Here is a 21,442-nt window from a genome sequence, read left to right as displayed (position 1 = left end):
GTCTGATTACTGCACATTGCATGTACAGAAACATCACTAAGTATTTCATGTGCAACTATGATTTGTCAATCAAAAACACATAAAATTTTAAAAGAAAAAAATAAATTTTAAAAATCAAAAGCAAACTGAAACAAATTGTCTTTTAACGGCTTATTCAGTTGATGACTTAACTACACAAATAGAACTTGATGTAAGGTATATTAAAGCAGAATAATTGGAGTATACATTCCCAGAGGATATAACCTAAGTAGAAAATAAACCATAAGAAAGACTTAAACATTTTTACATAACCATCATTTACTAGTAATACTGAAATGTTATTCTATTCTGAATATATTAGATACATAATCTATACGTATATGAATATACATTTCTGAATTATATATGTCTGAGTATATATGCATGTATATAAATCTGAAAAAATCAACTAAGTAATTACAGAAATATCATTAACAAGCATGAGTTTTATTTATAGTGAAACTATAGAAAAATGTATGAAAAATAAATTACATTAATTAAAACCTTGAAATAGATAAAAATATTGCAATTCTAAATTTGAATTAGACATGTAAGTATGAACTCATGGTGTATTTTCTTTAAAAATAAGCTAAAAAACTGGTATATGTAAAAATTATATATAATGTATAGTAAACATATACTTGCAATTGTGTAGGTGCATTTCTTATCACTACATCCCCCAACCCCCGCCGCCGCGCCCTGCCGCCCATAAAGATCTAGAATCAATAACTTAGTGGCAACCTAGGGCAACAAAAAGGTAATAAGGGAATTATTTTCTTTGTGGAATAATTCTGCTAATAAATGAAGAAAAGATGTGCAACTAGAATATTGCATTTGCAGAATCCTGAACAAAACTGTAGACATACCCTACAATATATTATCAATAACTGCCAAAACCAGTGAGTGAAAAATGGAGAGGAATTATATAACAAATAAATAGGAACAACTGCACCTCCTCCTGCAGAAATGGTATATATTCTTGGAAGAAAATCAAACCTAAATCTGATCAAGCTTCTCCAACTAAATACTGGTTTATTGGAAATTGAACATACTGTACAAACAATGGGAGTTCAATCAGCCAAATACAGATGGTAGAATAGTCTACAAGAAAAATGTTCTGGTGTCTTAAACAACAAAAGATGAAAAGTAAATGTTTTAAAAAAGGCATCTAAAAGACCTACGAAACTCTATTAGGATTCTCCAGAGAAACAGACAATAGAGGAGAAAAAACCAATAGGAGATAGATAGATGATAGATAGATAGATAGATAGATAGATAGATAGATAGGAGGGGATTTATTAAGAGAACTGGCTCATATAATTGGGGAAGCTGAGATGTCCCAGAGTACGTCATATATAAGCTGGAAACCAGGGATGCTGGTATTGTGGCTTAGTCCAAGTCAGAAAGCCTCAGAACCAATGAAGTTTATGGTGTAACTCTCAGTCTAATGCTGAAAGGCTGAGGACCCAGGAGGCTGCTGGTACAAGTCCCAGAATCCAAATACTACAGCCTGGAGTTCTGATGTCCAAGGCCAGGGAAAGTAGGATGTCCCACATTAAGGAAAGAACAGTTTGTCTTTCCTCTGCCTTGTTGCTCTCTTCAGGTTCCCAGGTGATTAAATGGTGCCCACCCACATTGAGGGGAGGTCTTCCCCACTCAGCCCACCAACTCACAGGCCAATCTTCTCTAAAGATACCCTGACAGACACACCCAGAGATAAGAATTTTACCAGCTATCAAAGAGTCCCTTAAACCAGTCAAACTGACACCCAAAATTAATCATCGAATAAACGTATCAAACAAATACAGTGAAAATAGATTGTGGGCTCTGATTAGAACAAATTAACTATGTGATAATAAAAAAGTTTCAAGAATAAGTAGGTACATGATAATATAAAATTAATGTTAATATTCTTAGGAGTTTATCTAGTTATTTGCAAGATATATAGAAATATATTTGACTACATTTGCATTTACTACATTATGGGCAATCCTGGAAAACAATTACATTTGCTGTATTTTTTACATTGAGATTAAAGTGATGAATTAAAGAAGGTATACATTATAAGTTTTATGGCTATAAAAGCCCTAGAACTATAATGTGCTTATGAAAATGTATATTTTTAAAAGACCATAATATTCAATTATTATTAATAGCTTATTGCTGTTTATACGCTTTTACGAGGTGAACGTATCTCATTGGTCTTTGAAGATAAACTCTTGAAGATATTTGAATTTTTTATGTAAATTAATAGGTGTTATTAACCAACAGTCTTTTCCAAGGCAATACATCTTAAGAAATTAGAAAATAGTTGGTGGGAAATATATTTCGAAAGATAACGTGTATTCTTGTGGTTATATAGGACACACCCAGATAATTGAGATCTCATTTCAACATCCTTAGTTTAATTACATTTGCAAAACCCTTTTACTATGTAAATTAAAATAGCCACAAGTTCTGAGGATTATGATGTGAATATCTTTGGGGAAGGAGAAATTATTCAGCCTACTACACTATACTATACTACTACACTACACTATCAATTTGCAAAAAATTTATAATTTTTTGCAAATTATAAATACAAAGAACTATTGATTATGCTTTCAGTAATCATCAGTTTATATACCTCAATGTGTTAGCCACTTTTTAGGTAGAGTAAAATAGCATCACTTCCATTTTAGTCAATTTCTAATTTATTTTTTCATTACATGACAACAAATTTTAAAAGTGAGAATAAACAATGACAAGAAGACTACCAGATGTCATTTTGATATGGTGTTATCATAAGGAATAAGTTTATCTACTTATTTGTGTAATGTTTTAGAGACTTAAGAAAAATTGTTAATTGTTAAACATTTTATAGTTTTGGTTTAAAAAGAAAAGCAAAAATCACAAGCATTCTTATCATAAGTGAGAGTTAAGTTATAAGAATGCAATGGCATAAGAATAATACAATGGACTTTGGGGACTCAGGGAAAGGGTGGGAGGCAGGTGAGGGATGAAAGTTTACACACTGTGTACAGTGTATACTGCTCGGGTGATGAGTGCACCAAAACCTCAGAAATCACCACTAAAGAACATACTCATGTAACCAAACAACACCTGTTCCCCCAAAACCAATTGAAATAAATTTTAAAAAGAAAAAAGAATCTCTCTTTAACTACCACCAATAAAAATGAAATACTTACGAATAAATTTAACCAAAGAGCAGAAATATTTTTACACTAAAATCTATAAAAGAAATTGAAGGAGAGAGAAATAAATGGAAAGATGTCTTATGTTCTTGGATTGGCAGAATTACTATTGTTTAAATGTCCGTACTACCTAAAATGATCTAACAGTTCAGTGCGATCGCTATCAAAATCCTAGTGACAGATTTTCTTTTTTCACAGAAAAAGAGAAACAATCCTAAAATTTATACAGAATTGCAAAAGATTTCAAATACCTAAAGCAATCTAGAGAAAGAAGATCACAGCTGCAGACATCACATTTCCTGCTTTCAAATTATATTACAAAGTTATATTACTAAAAACAGTATGGCATTAGCATAAAAAAACCACATAGAACAATGTAAGAGAAAAAAGAAAAGAGAAATAAACCCATGAGCATATAGTAAACTGATCTTTGACAATGACATAAAGAGAACATAATGGGGAAAAGTATAGTATTGTCTATCGATAGTGTGGGCAATAATGGTTATACAGATTCCAGTGAATAAAACTGAATCTTATCATACAGCATACACAAAAATTAACTAAAAATAATCTTACATGTAAAACTTGAAGTATAAAATTCCTAAACAAAACCATAAGGAAAAAACTCCTTGGCATTGGTTTTGGCAATGATTCAGAAAATATGACCTGAAAATTACAGGTAGCAAAACACAAACAAGTAGTACTACATCAAACTAAAAAATTTCTGAACAGCAAAAACAAGCAAACAAACAGCAAAACAAACAGAGTGAAGAGACAATCTATGAAATGAGAGAAAATATTTGCAAGTTGTATATTTGATAAAGGGTTAATATCAAAATATATAAGAAAGTCATATAATTAAATAACAATAAAATAAATCATCTGATTTTAAAAATGGTCAAAGGATTTGAATATAAATTTTTCCAAAGAAGAAATATAATGGTCAACTGGTAAATCGAAAGGTACCCAACATCACTAGTCATCAGAAAAATGGAAATCAAAACTCAAAAATGTTATTACCTCATGTCTGCTAGGATAGTTCTTCTCAAAAAGGCAAGAGATAAGTTAATGATGATGTGGAAAAATGTAACTCTTGATCACTGTTGATGGCAATGGTACAGCCATCATGGAAAATGGCATGGAGGTTTCTTTTAAAATCAAAAATAGAACTACCAAATGATCTAGCAATTGCATCTTTGGGGGTACATGCAAAGGAATTGAAATTGATTTCTCCCAGAGATATCTGCATCTCCATATTCACTGTTGCATTTTTCACAGTAACCAAGATATGGAAACAACCTAACTATCTGTTAACAAATGTATGGATTAAAACATGTTGCATAGATATAATAATAAAACAAAATATTATTTAGCCTTAATTCAGAACAAAATCCTGCTGTTTGTGACAATAGGAATAAACCTGGACGACATTATACTAAGTAAAATAAGCCAGAAACAGAGTGAAAAATGCAATGTGATCTCACTTATATATGGAATCTAAAAAAGTCAAACTCAGAAACAGAGAGTTGAACAGTGATTACCAGGGACTGGGGTTGGGGGAAACGGGAACACGTTGGTTAAGAAGTATAAGCTTTCAATCATAAAATGAATAAGTGCTGTGGATCTAATCCACCACAGTATGGTGACTATAGTTAATAACAACGCATTGCATGCATAAATTTTGCTGTGAGAATAGAGCTTAAGTGTTCTCGCCACATACACACATACAAAATGATAACTATATGAGGCAATGATGTGTTAATTTACTTGATTTTGGTAATCATTTTACGATGTGTGTGCCATGTATGTGTGTATATATATACACACATACATATATACACACACATATATATAATCATGTTGTATACTTTGAAATATATTCATTTTTATTTGTCAATTATGCCTCAATGATGCAGTGGAAAATATATATAACTCTATAAAATCAGAATGTGTGTGTTTGTACATGTGCTTTTATGTGTGTACATACACATGAGCACACACGTACATGGTGGTGGGATTAAAAGTGGTTGCAGGTTGTGTTTCTTGTTAAGCTTATGTTTAAATTTTAGGTTCTGACTCCTGATTTTTTAAAGCAATAAACAAAAACACAACTATACATGCTCCCACTTCATTTTCCCCACATCTCCTGTATTTTGTTAGATTATAAACTTTACCATGTCGACTTTTATGAATGTTATATTCTCTTATGCTACTATACATCCCCCCGTCAGTGTAACTTAGTTTTATATATCAATTAATTTAGTGTTCATTATTTAACTTTTGTATTTCGGGGAACTATAGCTTGATTCAAATCATAGTTGTCTCTGACTTTCACCATCAAATAGTTTGATCTGGGAAGTTGCATGTGATTTATACTCGTTGACTGCACGTATGTTTGAAAACGTTAGTCTATTACCTTCACACTGAAAAACATCTCCAATCACCACATTTTGTGTTTTATGTACCCCCGTAGGCAATGCTCCGTACGACTTGTTATTGTAGGTTGCTCTAAAGAAGTTTGTATCCCACCTTCATAGAGTATTTGCTTTTTATGTTTAACTGTTCTAAGAACATTCTTTAGCCAGAAAGTTTAGTAATGTCATGAGGATAAGCTTTGGTGTTATTTCTAAAATCAATTTTTTTCCGAATACTACACAGTGTTAATTTGCAAGTTTACATTCTTTTTTTCTTTATTTCAGGAGAATGTCTGCATTTATCTTAGCATAGCTTATTTGCCTATTGGTTCTTTTGTTTAAGTCTCTTTTTCGGAAACGCCAGCAGATAGTGGCATCAGTAAAACGACAAAACTGGAGGCTCCTGATTGTTCCTCCCAGAAACACAGAAAATAAACATCTACACATACATCAGATACCTCGGAGAGAAAGCCAGAATCTAGTTGAGAGACTTCTACACGCTGGGTAACTGAGAAACTATCCACGCCAAAAAGGATTTGAAAAGCTGAGGCACCACCCCCACCCCAACCACAGCACATTACAATGGGAAGGAATTCTCAAAGTCCCAGCTTCTCCCTGACCAGTGAAGAGATTGCACCATAGAGACAGCATCCCAGTTTTGCAGTTCCCTTCCACCGAGGGTATCTCTCTTAATCACCTAACTCCGGGAGTGGAAAAGACCACAAGAGGTAGTTTTAAGTGGGTGCATGTGCACCTCCAGCGGCCCTACTCCAGGATCAGTGCAGAGAGAAAGGGATAGAACACCCAGCTCTCAGCTTCTCCCTAAAATGGATTTGTCAGCATGTTTTCCCAGCTGCTGCCTGAGGGCTGGGCTTCTAATGAGCCTGCATCTGGAAGTGGAACAGATAGGGCAGGTATACAGTGAGCTCCAGGAGCCCGAATAGGTAGTATGTGGGCACGTTCCGTACTTTCTCCCCACCAGCTTCCTACAGGAGTAAAAGGACAATTGCAGATGCTTCTTGAAAAGAGTTTTGCATGCATCACGCACCCCAACTTTAATAGTTCTCATCCAAGAGCCAGTCTCTAAGTCACCTTACTCTGTTGACAGGGCTCTGCCTCCGAGAATCTCCCCAGAATGCAGACAACGGAGAAGTGGTTTCTAAATGAGCGCATTTCCGTCGGCCATCTCCCCAGGCTCAGAGTGTGCAGTCCGCACCAGAGTGCAAGGATTTGCCACAGATTCTCTCCCAGGCTTAATGCAGAGTGAATGTGAGATAATCCCCAGCCCTCAGGTTCTCCCCGAGGATAGAAGGCACTGAAACACACATCTAACATTCCAACTTTTTGAGCTGCGTTTTGAGAAACTATCCAACGTGTGAAGAAAAGAGAATCTCTGTACCCTGTTGAGGGGAATGTAAGTTGGCAAAGCCATTATGGAAAGAATATAGAGGTTCCTTCCAAAATTAAATTTGAGCCTCCAAGTGACCAACTATCCCCTGAAAATAAATAAATAAAACAAATCAGTACCTCATAGAGATATTTATGTTCCCCTGCTCTTTGTGGCATTATCATAGTAGCCAAAATATGAAAACAATCTGTGCCCACTGAGATTTTCTTTCTTTCTTTTTTTTTTTTTTTTGAGACAGGGTCCCACTCTGTCACCCAGGCTGGAGTGCAGTGGCAGAATCTACAGCTCACAGCTGCCTCCACCACGGGGTTCAAGCTATCCTCCCATCTCAGGCCCCGAGTAGCTGGGACTATAGGCATGCATCACTACAGCCAGTTATCTTTATTTTTATTTTTGTATTCTTTGTAAAGACAGGGTCTCCCTATGATGTTGCCCAGGCTGCTCTTGAACTCCCGGGTTCAAGTGATCCACCCGCCTGGGCCTCCCAAAGTGCTGGGATTATAGTCGTGAGCCACCGCACCAGCCCTGAATGGATAAATTTCAGCATAAATATATATTTATATGCATATATTTATACATATATACCTATATATACATAGGTGCACATATACATATACACATACACACATGCACATACACACAATAGAGTATTAGTCAGAGTTAAAAAACGGGAGAAACAGCCATTTGCAACAACATGGATTAATTTGGAGGATGTTATATTAAGTGATATAAAGTAGACACAGAAAGAAAAACACTGCGTGATATCATTTATATGTAGAACCTAAGAAAATTAAAATACAAAGAAACAGAATAGAATAATTGTTACAGAGGAGAAGAGGAAGAGGAAATGTGGATATATAGATCAAAAAGTACAAACTTGCAGTTATGTGGGATGAAGAAGTCTGGAGCTCCAATGTAGAGCATGCAGACTATAGTTAGTAACACTGTATTATATACTGAAAATTTACCAAGAGAGTAATTTTGGGTGTTCTCACCATACATCTCTCTCTCTCACATACAAACACACACACATACACACACACACACAAACACACACACACAAACACAGTAACTGTGGAAGGTGATTGATATCTTAATTTGCTTGACTCTAATGAATCATTTCACTATGTGTATGTCTATTAAAATATCATGGGTATACTTTAAATATGTACAATATTCTTTTTTAAATAGAACACCAATATATGTGTATATTAAACTTCTTTTCTGTGTCTTATCTATCATCTTTTATCAATTCATTCAATTTTTTTCCTAATTTTGTTTTGTTTTGTTGCTCAGGTTTTCATGAGCTCAGCTTCTGTGCTTCTAATGTTAATCATTTTTTATAAAGTAATTTTATTCTCTGCAATTTATTTTATTTCATCTATCCTGAGTGAAATCAACTATATTTTCTCTATTTGCTATATTGTAATCTCTTCCCTGAAGCATTGTATTTCATTTTTGTACCCCTCTTTTTTTTTGGTCTTAAGGGAGAAGTCATAGTGTCTGTAATTTTCTTTGATGCTAAAATGAACTACATTTTTTTTTCTAAAATAGTCATGATTTCATTGATCAATTACTTTTATTATATGTTCTTCATCTGACTTTTGTTTATGCTCTTCTCTGCCTCTCTCTTTTACTTTCTTTTCTTCTAATTTAGAAATTTTTTGAGCCTCAGTCAGGTATGAATTCCTCTGGGATTGTTATATTTGAGCGAGGCAAAGTGCATTGTGTACAGGTGTGGTGTATGTGTATAAGTGTGCATGCATCATGTTCTAGTGGAAACAGGGGCAGCTGTCATCGTCTGCAGGTGTTATGAGGGTTTATTATCTCTAATATGATGTCAATAAATGGTTTACTTTGGAAGCCAGTACCTTTTTGTCATTCAAATTTGACATTAGTGGTCAGGTACCCTGTAAGGTTATTGAGTTTTAGTTGCCTCCATTTTTTTTTCTTCCTTGAAAAAAGTAGGTAATTTATAGAATCTTTTATTTTTTTCTCTGTGAAATTGAAAATAGGTTGTAGAGCAAAAATGCCTTCATTTGATTGTTTGCCCATAGTTTTACAATTTATAATAACTCTTGAAAAGTCTTGAATGGAATTATTACATAAGTCTTATTTTTTTAAAAAAGTTCACATATTTGCTTCTTGTTGCCTAAAATCTGCATGAAAGAATGAGCTAGAGAATGCCTCTGTAAAACATAATTAATGGGAGTAAGGTCATAGACATTTGGGAACATTAAGATATTCAAGGCAATAAGTCAGTAAAACTCTCATTATTTTGTAAATTGTTATTTCAAGAAAATATTATTGAAGTAATTGCTGCAACGAACACAGCGCATGATATTATAGGCATTCTCATTCAGGTTTAAATTTTGTTTTAGACCTAGTCTATATATTTTAAAACTGTACAAGAAAACAGCATATCTAGACAGAAAATCAATTGAAAAGTTTTCTAGTATTTTTTTCTTTGCATACTATTCATGTCAAAATTACAAAACCAGCTACTGTCCTCAATTCTAATTAAAATAGATTTTAACATATACTTCTATATACCTTAGTATTATTTGCAAACATAAATTTTGTTTGACTGAAATTTAAGCAATCTTTAAAAGGCTTTGATTATATTAGTAGAGCTGTAATGGTAAGTTGTGAAGGACCTAGATACACACTCTGACTTGGTAAGCATATTTTCAGCCACCTAGGAAACATGGAAATGTGAGATTTATAAATTTAATTAAAATAGATGAAAATATAGTATTACTTATAAAGCTTTATGGTGATACTTTTCCTACATTTTTTCTCTAGAATCTGAAAATTGTGCCTTTATATTAGTTGCTTTTATTTAATAATTTCTGTTGCTTTTCTACTAGCACAAAAGCTTTCGTTTTGTAAACCATTCTAGTTTATAAGGCATGAATAATATAACAATTTGAAACTTTAGTATCATATTGATAGACTGGAAACAATATACTTTATTTGCAAATACATCTATTGTTTCTATTTTAGGGATTTGAAATCATTGTGAAAATATGTTTTAAGTAGTAGTTACAGTGCATAACAGAGATTACCACTGGACCAAAGAGATTTTTAAAGCAGGAATACTAGATTCAGGAAAATAACATTTCCAGTAGTATCTGACTGTGGTTGTGATTAATATAATTTTTTCTTACAGTTTATAAAAAATTATTGGAATAATTTAATGTATAATATCTGGCCCTAAACTCTGCACTGGATTATGTATTTGCATTAGTTTCAAAACAAACAATTCTAATTATACAATTAGTAGAAATATTCACATCATCATCCTCACCATAGCATCTTATTCCATAGCATCTTATTAAAATATTTTGCAGATATACTCTGCACATCAATTTTCTAGGTGAGATATTCTGGGTTAGTATTAATGATTCTTAGAGTGTAAAGCTCTGCTTACCTTTCTCCAGAACCAAATATTAATAACTGACAAGTAAAGTTGCTTCAAGATGATAATTACAAGAAGTATGAAAGGTAAACGTAATGTTACAGTGGTGCGGTAAAGCTGGTTCACACCAGCTTTCCCATTGCATATTTAGTGATGTTACATTGATAGCTCAAAATCTGCCATTGTGGGAATATTTACAACATGAAATTCAGGAAACGCTATAGACCAGAGCTTTTAAACAAAAGTAAAAACCGAGAGATCTGGTTATTAAGCATTTGCCAACATACCATTGTGTAATCACTTCAAGGAAAAATGAGATTTTACATTAATTTAGGTTGCTCCTAGCAGAGGGTGATAGGCTGCTGAGTCTGTGGAAATATCAATATACCACCAACACTTACAGTAGGCAATGTCACCTAGGAGGCAAGCCAAAGTTCATTCAGTAAAGTCTCATTTCTTTGATTAATTGCTTTCCAGGCTCTGTAGCATACAACTTGAGCTTTTCAAATCTGCACAAAGCTGGAAGGAATTCTTGTGAACCCTACAGCTACCAATTCCTAGATGTGCTACTTTGAGAAGGTTCTTTGCTATGTCTAGACCTATTGCCTAAGGGGTTTTTTCAAGTGGGTCGTGTCCAGATATATATGTAATCCTAGAGGACTTGAATAGGAAAGCTGAAAGGCTTTTGACAGCTCATACATGCGAAACAAATTGCATTTTAAAAATAACAAATTAAAATGCTCATTCCTTTTGTCTTATCTCATTTCCATTCTGTTGACATTTATTTTGTTATATTTGATTTATGGTCTTTTGCATGTATGGGAAATAAACGATATAGGTCATGGGTACCCATAATTTGAAAAAACATATATTCAATCTTTTATAGTTTCAATTTTTTCCGTGTACTGTTTATTTGCAATTGTTAAATATGATTAAATGAGGGAATGTGGTTTCATACTCATCAAAATAATGCATTGATTAAAGTAAATTGAGAAACAATGTAAAGCTACAGATGACAGCATCAAATGGATTTTAATGAAAGTAGTTCTTCCTCTAATACCATGGAATTCTGCTTCTCTTTTACTTTGTCCATCTTTATTATAAGGTGTAAATTTACAGGTCTTAAATTTCATATCGCTTCTTTACGTGTCACGTGTTTTCAATTTGTTCTTCGACTACAGTCTGAGTACATTCTGCCTATTTTTAGGTTTTACTCTACTATTGCATTTAACTTATTAAGACCTATGTAATGTTTAAACTTATTTTCATAGAAAACAAACATAGGCTTTTTTGCTGAGGCATTTGAAATTTTAAGAAAGTCTTTGGTAAGAAGCAAATATTTTAGAGCAAAGGACCGCTGACCCCTGCAGTCCTTACTATGCATTTTTCTTAACATCAGGAAAATCTGGAATTTTGGTTTTCCCATCTTGAAGTAAAACTCATTTAAAGGAAAAACCTTTTACAGTGCTCAGTGTTGTGCAAACTTTCAACATTTGTTTTTTACCAACTCACACAAAAATAAAAAGAAAAAATCAAACTTTTATTAATCCAGGAAATATAATTCAAACAGATTAAACTTTCTTGTACCTCCCAAAAATGAATCAAGCAAGTACTTTTGAAAACCATCTTGGCTGACTCTCTAGCAAGAGCAGGTAAGACGAAGCAAGTAGAAAGTCCTTTCCACCCTAATATTTATACATAAGAACTGCATCTTTGCTGGGCAAGATACAATGTAATATATAAAGTGTACGCTGCATTTTCTTGTTATAGAAATTTGTATAGCGAGGGTAAGTTTATGAAATAGATTCTATAGGCCAGTAAATGACCACTAAAAGGTGAGCTCAGGATTTGAGGAGATGCATAAACTGTATCATGCCATTAGGCTTCAATTTAGCATACCAAAAAGCAATACTTTATAGGACAGTGATATCTATTCTTAGTAACAATAATGAGGGGATATTTATGATTATAAAAACTCGGTGAAAAAACAGGCATGTAGAGAAAAGGTTTTTCCATTTTCTCCCATTCAATATGATACTGGTTGTGGGTTTACATACCTGGTTTTTATTACATGGAGATACATTTCTTATATACTCAGGTCTTATATTGAGGTATGTTTCTTCTATACTTAGGGTTTTGAGAGTTTTTGTCATAAAAGAATATCAAATTTTTGCAAATGTCTTTTCAGCATCTGCTAAAATGATCATGGGTTTTGTCTTTCATTCTGTTAATATGATATATCAATATTAATTAAAAATTAGAAATTTAAAAGTAGCAAATTAATAATCAGTTTATTAAGAAGATTACTATATGGGAATTATAACAAATTCCCGTTACACAATTTCTATATTACACAACACAGAAGAAAATATTCTGGTAATTAAAATTGTCCACACTAATTATTTTCTCGTTCAGAATCGATAAACAAGTAGAGGTATAATTTTTAAAGTGAAAATAGGATCTTGCATATTTATCTTGAAGTAATTTAAATATTTTCTAAATTTTCTTTTTTATTAGTCTAGTCTCATGCTACTAATTAAGAAATACCCAAGACTGGGTGATTTATAAATAGAAAGTTTAATGGACTGACAGTTCCACATGCCTGTGGAGACCGCACAATCATGATGGTAGGTGAAGGAGGAGCAAAGTCATGTCTTACACGGTGTCAAGCAAGAGAACATGAGCAGAAACCATCTAATCTCTTGAGACTTATTCACTGTCATAAGAACAGCATAGGATAAACTTGCCGTCATGATTCAATTACCTCCTACCAGATACCTCCCATGACACATGAGGATTGTGGGAGCTACAATTCACGATGAGATTTGGGTGGGGATGCAGCCAAATCATATCACCTTGTCTGCCAGAATTCAATATTTTCTGAGTCAGTATCAAAATTTTCTTAGATGAAACTGTTGTTATTTGAACTTTTCACATGTCATATATTTCTAATATTTAGGGAACTTTTTGAATTGTAAAACATTGGTCTTCAGCTCTTTTGAGTATAGAAAATCTTTTAAAATTTTGCAAATCAACTTAATAGGAATTAATTATGCATTCAATATTTGTTGATTGAAGAAAATACATATTTTAAAAATTCTACAGTGACTTCAGTATGTCTTTTAAATCCCTCTTCCTTTTATATAGCCAATATATCTGAAAACTAATATTCTCTCTATATAGAGAACTGAATGTGAGTGCATTCAAGGGCCACTTCTAGTTACTTTGCAACTTTTCAGGGATTCATGGCCTGGGTATGGTAACAAATGTGCTAAAATGAGTCTTATAAAACATAACCATAGAGATGGTGGGAGAATGTGTAAAATATAACAGATTTAAAATATATAGAGACACATTATATTTTATCAACAACAAATATTCTAATTTAATTTTATGTATACTCCAAAGCTGTGATACAAAATGAAAAATTAATTTACTTAGTTTTTGTTGTTGATTTATGAGTGCTATTTATATTATAGGTCTTGTGATTTATAAAAAGTCTAACTTATAAATGATATATAAATCATCCTCTTCTTTGTTTACTTCTGTTTAATTTTTTGAGTGCCAAATTATTCTGTAGCATGTAGGGATTCTTCAGATAGTTATGGAATGTTTGGGCTGAAATAACACTTTTAAAATAAAAAATCTGGAGACAAATTTTAAATATAAATTTTTATTAAAGTTTAGTAAAACTGAAAACAGTCATCAGTTCCACATTCTACTTGTGTAAAAAGTCACAATATATTCTACGTGTGTAACATAAACCTTTATATTAAGAATTTTACTAATTTGTACTTTTGAGGTCTGAATTAAACATCAAGATACAATTTTTATATGATTATCTATACCTTAAGTAAAACTGTTAAATGTCTTGCATTTTTTCTCTAACATGTACATTAATATTTGATTTAAAGTGTTTACTTATGGACTTAAAATAGTCTTGAAAGAGTCACTGATTTGAAAAGCATCTATGAATTTAGTCTTGTTTTGTTACTGTTGTCATTATCACATAATTTCAATTACTTTTATTAGAGTTCTTCCCTGGAATCCAACAACACCATTTTGAAGCTTCCTAGTCAAGTCAATTGGTCCCACTTGATCAGGCCTTTTGTGTGTAACAATGCCAGGTTCCATACTACTTAAATAATAAAATTGCAAATAGGCCAGGAACACTGGCTCATACCTATAATATAGGCACATTGAGAGGCCAAGGTGGGAGGATCACTTGAGCTCAGGAATTCTCAAGACCAACATGGGCAACATAGTGAGAATTAATCTCTACTAAACATCCAAACAGTTAACCAAGTATGGTGACACATGCCTGTACTTTCAGCTACTCAAGAGGCTGAAGCAGGAGGATCGCCTGAGCCTAGGACATAGATGCTGCAGTGAGCTAAGATTGTGCCACCACACTCCAGTCTGGGCCACAGAGTGAAAACCCGTCTCAAAAGCAAATTTTCTAATTTAACTCTATGTGTACTCCAAAGCTGTGATGCCAAATGAAAAAAAAAAAAAAAAGAGAAAATATTCACAAAATTGTAGATTCTATTTTAAATTTTATTGCAAGTTTACAAATTAGACTTACATATACTTATGGGATACAAAGTGATGTTACAAACACAATGTGGAATAATTAAATCAGGTGAATTAATGTATCCATCATCTCAAATACTTATCTCTTTTGTGTTGAGAATATTTAAAACATACTCTTAGAAATTTTTAAATGTATAATACACAATTATTAACTATTTTCACTGTACCGTGCAATAGATATTTTAAAAAATATTTATTCCTCTGTATGCTTTGCCTAACATCTGCCTATAGTCCCCATTACCTAGCCTCTGGTAACCACCATTACACCATTACATTCTCTGTTTCTATGAGTTTGATTGCTTTAGTTTTCACTTATAAGTGAGATTGTGTGGCATTTGTCTTTCTATGCCTGGCGTAATTCACTTACTCTTACTGTAAAGTCCTCCATGTTTATCCATGTTATTGGATGACAGAATATTCTTTATTAAGGCTGAATAGTATTCTTGGTTTTCTAGTGTGTGCGTGTGTGTGTGTACACACATATATATGTCACAAATTGTTTATCCATGTATCATTTAATAAACACTTGTTGATTGGTTTTATAACTTATTTTAAATAATGCTGAAACGAGCATGAAGTATACACATCTCTTCATAAAGATTTCAAATATTTTGAATAAATACCTAAAAGTGGAACTGTTGGATCATACAGTAATTGTATTTTCAGTTTCTGAGGAAGCTTCATACAGCATTGCATAATCATTGTGCTAATTTGTACTGTTACTAAGAGTGTGTAAGAATCATTTCTCCACATAATCACTATCATTTTTCTGTCTCCACTTTTACTCTTCCCCCAACATTTCCTGTATTTGATGTCAAAATTTACATTATTTTGTAATATATACCCCTTGACAACTTATTTTAGCTATAGTGGATGTTAATAGATTTGAATTTTAACCCTCATACTAGAAATAACATTGCTTTACAAACCACCATTACAGTCATAATATTCTGAAGAACTCTTATTATTTATACCATTGAGTGTTGTAATTTCACATGTTTTACACTATTAATTAGTGGTCTTTTTTTTTTTTCGGCTTAAAGAATTCCCTTTAGCAATTCTTATAAGCAGGATTAGTGATAATGAACTCCTTTAGTTTCTATTTGTCTGGAAAAGTGTTTATTTCTCCTTTACTTCCAAAAGACAGCTTTGACGGTAATCCTTGGTTGGGAGTTTTGGTTTTATCTTCACCACTTTGAGTATAGTGTCTCATGCTCTCCTGGCCTGCAGGGTTTCTGTTAGGAAGTCTACTGGTAGTTGTGCTGAGACTCCTTTGTGTGCAATGCTTTTCTAATCTTTTGCAGTTATCATAATTTTTTCTTCATCTTTGAATTTTTATAGTTTAATTATTATGAATATTGGAGAACTCCTCATTGGGTTGAGTTGATTGGACACCCTTGCTTTTTCTGTACCTGGATGTTGGCACATTTCTTTAGATTTGAGAATTTTTGTCATTATTTAAATATACTTTCTAAGCCTTTTTCATTTCACCTTCTTGAACTTTTATTATGAATATGTTAGGTCTCCTGATGGTGTCCTGCTACTCTCATAGGCTTTCTTTATTCTATTTTACTCCTTTGTCTCTTTGCTCCTCTGACTGGATAATTTCAAACATGCTGTCTTCAAGTTCGCTGATTTTTTCTTCTGCTGATCAAGTCTGCTGTTGAAGCTTTCTATTAAATTTTTCAGTTCCATCACTACATACTTTATGTTTAAAATTTCTATTTTTTATTGTTTCTTATTTCATTGTCAAACATATTATTTATTTCATATATTTTTAAGATTTATTTAGTTTTTATTTGTGTATATTCTTGTAGTTCACTGAGCTTCTCTTTTAATTTTAAGTTTAGGGGTACATGTGTAGTTTTGTTAGTTACATAGGTAAACTTGTGTCACAGGGGTTTGTTTATTTCATTACCCAGGGTTAAACCTAGTATGAATTAGTTATTTTTCCTGATCCTCTCCCTCCTCCTACCCTCCACCCTCCAGTGGGCCTCAGTGTCTGTAATTCCCCTCTTTGTGTCTATGTGTTCTCATAATTTAGCTCCTATTTATAAGTGAGAACATGTGATATTGGTTTTCTCTTCACGTGTTAGTTTGCTAATAATAATGACCTCTAGTTCCATCCATGCTCTGGCAAAGGACATAATCTCATTCTTTTTTTATGGCTGAATAATATTCCATGGCATATATGTACCACATTTTCTTTATCCAGTCTACCATTGATGGGCATTTAGGTTTATTCAATGTCTTTGCTATTGTGAATAGTGCTGAACACTTAGCTTCTTAAAGAGAATTTTTCTCAATTTTTGATCAGTTATTTTATAGCTCTCCATTTCTTGAAGGTCTGTTATTGGAGATGTTTTAGTTTCTTTTAGAGGTGTTATGACTTCCTGATTCTTTGTAATCCTTGTGTTCTTGCACTGTTGTCTGTACATTAAAAGAGATAGTATCTTTAAAAGCAATCATGCTCTCAATAGTTAACATCTGAAGAATAGGTCTGAACCTATGATCTTTCTACTTTTATAATCCAAGTCATAGCTTCTTCACCTACACCTTTAATCAACTCCAGACATTTTCTTAGACACTGCTTCAAAGTTTATTTTACTAACTTGGAATTTTAATACATCCTAACTGTACCATTTACACATGTAAACTGAGGGGAAAGCTAGATAAAATATGTTAGTGAGGGGAGGCCGAGACGGGCGGATCACGAGGTCAAGAGATCGAGACCATCCTGGCTAACAAGGTGAAACCCCGTCTCTACTAAAAATACAAAAAACTAGCCGGGCGAGGTGGCGGGCGCCTGTAGTCCCAGCTACTCCGGAGGCTGAGGCAGGAGAATGGCGTAAACCCGGGAGGCGGAGCTTGCAGTGAGCTGAGATCCGGCCACTGCACTCCAGCCCGGGCGACAGAGCAAGACTCCGTCTCAAAAAAAAAAAAAAAAAAGTTAGTGCGGTGAATTCATGAATGTATTTTACTCAATAGATGTGCTGCTGTTAAATTATTTTGATAACTCTGCTCATTATATACTTTTATATTTTTATTTCTACCAGTATTTTATAAGGCAGCTATAGTAAAAGGCACCTAAAATAAACACTATTTTGAGTGACAACATTGAGAAGCAATTAAAAGAATTCATTAGAAAAAGATAAGTCTCCAGTTTATAGGTTGATTACATAAATATTTTATTTTATTTTATTTTATTTTATTTTATTTTATTTTATTTTTTTTGAGACGGAGTCTCGCGCTGTCACCCAGGCTGGAGGGCTGTGGCCGGATCTCAGCTCACTGCAAGCTCCGCCTCCCGGGTTCACGCCATTCTCCTGCCTCAGCCTCCGAGTAGCTGGGACTACAGGCGCCGCCACCTCGCCCGGCTAGTTTTTTGTAGTTTTTAGTAGAGACGGGGTTTCACCGTGTTAGTCAGGATGGTCTCGATCTCCTGACCTCGTGATCCGCCCGTCTCGGCCTCCCAAAGTGCTAGGATTACAGGCTTGAGCCACCGCGCCAGGCCTCTACATAAATATTTTAAATGCATTGATTTATTTAATACTATTTCACTATATTCATATTGTCAATTGCATCTTTACACTAATTTGTGTCTGATAATTTGCCTGAATATTTTTTTAATAGTGTTGCAGCAGATATTTCATTAAAACAGAATAAGGATGTTAATATCAACTTTTTAACAAACAACAATTTGATTCAAAAAAGTAGAAGGAGTGTCAACCTATCACATCTCACAAAATTAAGAAAACTGAACTGTTTACATCAAGCTTGTCCATTCTGCAACCCACATGCTACCTGTGGCCCAGGATGGCTTTGAATGCAGTCCAACACAAATTCACAAACTTTTTAAAAATGATATGCAATTTTTAAATAATTTTTTAGCTCATCAGCTATCATTAGTGTTAGTATATTTTATGCACGGCCTAAGACAATTTTTCATCTTCCAATGTGGCCCAGGGAAACCACAAGATTGGACACCCCTGGTTTGCATAGCCTGGGTATAAATTTTCAACATTAGCATAGGAAACATGGCTTCAATTGGTACATGTAGGCTGGCTAATTTGGACATTCAGAACATTAAATCTATTAATCCTTCTTAGAGCAAAACACTTTAAATAAATACTACAGTTATAATCTATTAAATATCCAAGAAATTATGTTTTCACAGGAAAAACAAAGGAAGTTTCTTCAACTGTTAAACAATAAAATTGAAATACAGATACTGAATAGATGTGAAAATTGATTAAATGATCCGTAATTAAAAATTCTCTCAATGAGGCATGGTGCTCCTTTACTTATTATCATTCCATTTTAGTCTAATATTTGCATGATTTTATAAACAAAATTATTGTTGATTCAAAGAAACATCAAAATACATTACTGCCAAAATTAGAAGCTAGCAAATATTCTTTCATTAATGAGACCAACGTGTTTCAATGGTGAAATATTAATTCACCCTCCCATAATTGCCTTTAATTTTACCAAGATAGTTTAACAAATGCTTTCTTCCATAAAATAGAATACAGAAATTAACAGTTATTTTCCCTATATAGTATATAAACAAATAGAAACAATATTCTTTTTTTGCTTATTAATTCACATAGATAAGTAAAAATAGACATTTGCCAACTTTTCACTTTCATTTCAATATTAAACATAATTTGAATATCTCTCTGAATAGCTTGTTTCCTTAGAGATCATTAGAATAGACTATATGGTTAACATGTGGATTTAATTACTTTCAAGTGTCTTATGTTTTAAAAAGATTTATATACACCGACATTTTTGTCATTCTTTTACTTTTAAAAACTTTAATATATTCTGGAATAAAAAAATTGATATTTGAAGAATTTAAGAATCTCAATATTTTCTCAGGAATTTGCACTGTAAGTATCAGAACAAACTAATCCAGTAAAAAGTGCTTTTCAATGAGTCATAGTTCAATCCATAACTAAAATTGTTACTTGGACTTCACTCAATATTAATAATGAGATAATTAGTTATTTTATTATTTATAATTATTTTACCTTTCTGGAGAACTTCAGAGCATTTCATTAAGGTAATATAGAGATGTTCTTATATTTTATAATAGCAGGAAAGAATACAGAAGGTAACAAAGCTCTCATGAAGGTCAGATATCTGTCCCATCTTTCATAAATCCCACTACTTAATTCATTCATATCTGAAATCCCTTATGTAATTCTAATTTTTCTTTTGACTATAGGACTAACTATCTTCCTGTTTACTGTATAATACACTTAATTATTGTGTTTATTGTTTATTGACTGCTTCTCTCTCTATGGTGTCAGCTTCTTAAGGAAAGGATTTTTTCTTAACTTGTTCAATTGTTGTGAAAATATTTGAGATCTGTTCTTCAGAACACCATGCACTAGTTATGAATCCCAGGGAAGGACTCCATACACTTCTAGCCACTGCATATTGGTATCCACCAAGAGAAACAGCACAGTCAAGCATTGGATGGAGCAACACTTTATTTACATACAGAAGTTACAGAGCAAAATGAATGTCAACTGTGTGCAGTTTCCCCATGGCCAGGAGGGCTCGTCCTTGCAGCAGATGCAAGCCAAATGGTCACCCACACCCCTTTCCTATCACAGATTGATCCTGTGCCCTTCCAGAGGAGAACAAAAGGAGTAATGGGGTTGGCCAGATGCCATGCTATGCACATGCTTATGTAGAACAAAGGAGAATACATTGAGCTTGCAGTAGGCAAAGATAATCCGTCATAAGGTGATAAACCCAGTACAGGTCTTACGGGCTCCTTATCTCTTGGTAAGAAAGTGTTCTAGGCTCAAGATCTATTCCTATGCACCCAAATGGGGGGCAGAGACTGCACACACAGACTGCCTTTCCCTACAACATTCATATGCAGAAAAGGAATAATGAGCTGTTCTTTGAACGATACAGAAAAACTAACTCACAATAGATCATAACCCTAAAATAAAAACCCAAAACTATAACACTTCCATAGAAAAACACAGAGAAAAATCTTTTTTGACTTTTAATTGTTGGGCAAAATTTCTTAGATTCAACACTAAAAGTATGATTTTGTAAAAAGAAATACTCATTACCATTAAGGAATTACATTCTTCAAAATACACTCTTAAGAAAATTAAGGGACAATACATAGATGGGAGGCTACATTTGCAAAATATAAAACTGATAAAGAACTGATATCCAGAATTAATGTAGAAATTTCAAATCTCAATTCTAATACAATATACTCCCCAAATGGAAAAACTTATGACAACTCACTGACGAAGAGCATAAAAAGAAACTCGACATCATTATTAACTAAGAAAATGAAAATAAAATCCATAATGAGATGCCATTACAAGCCATCATAAAGGGTTTTAAAGAAAAT

This window comes from Trachypithecus francoisi, unplaced genomic scaffold (assembly GCF_009764315.1).
Source record: "Trachypithecus francoisi isolate TF-2019V2 unplaced genomic scaffold, Tfra_2.0 Lachesis_group1, whole genome shotgun sequence".
NCBI classification, from domain to species: Eukaryota; Metazoa; Chordata; class Mammalia; order Primates; family Cercopithecidae; genus Trachypithecus; species Trachypithecus francoisi.
The sequence above is the reverse complement of the archived record's forward strand: the minus strand, read 5'-3'. Positions refer to the sequence as shown.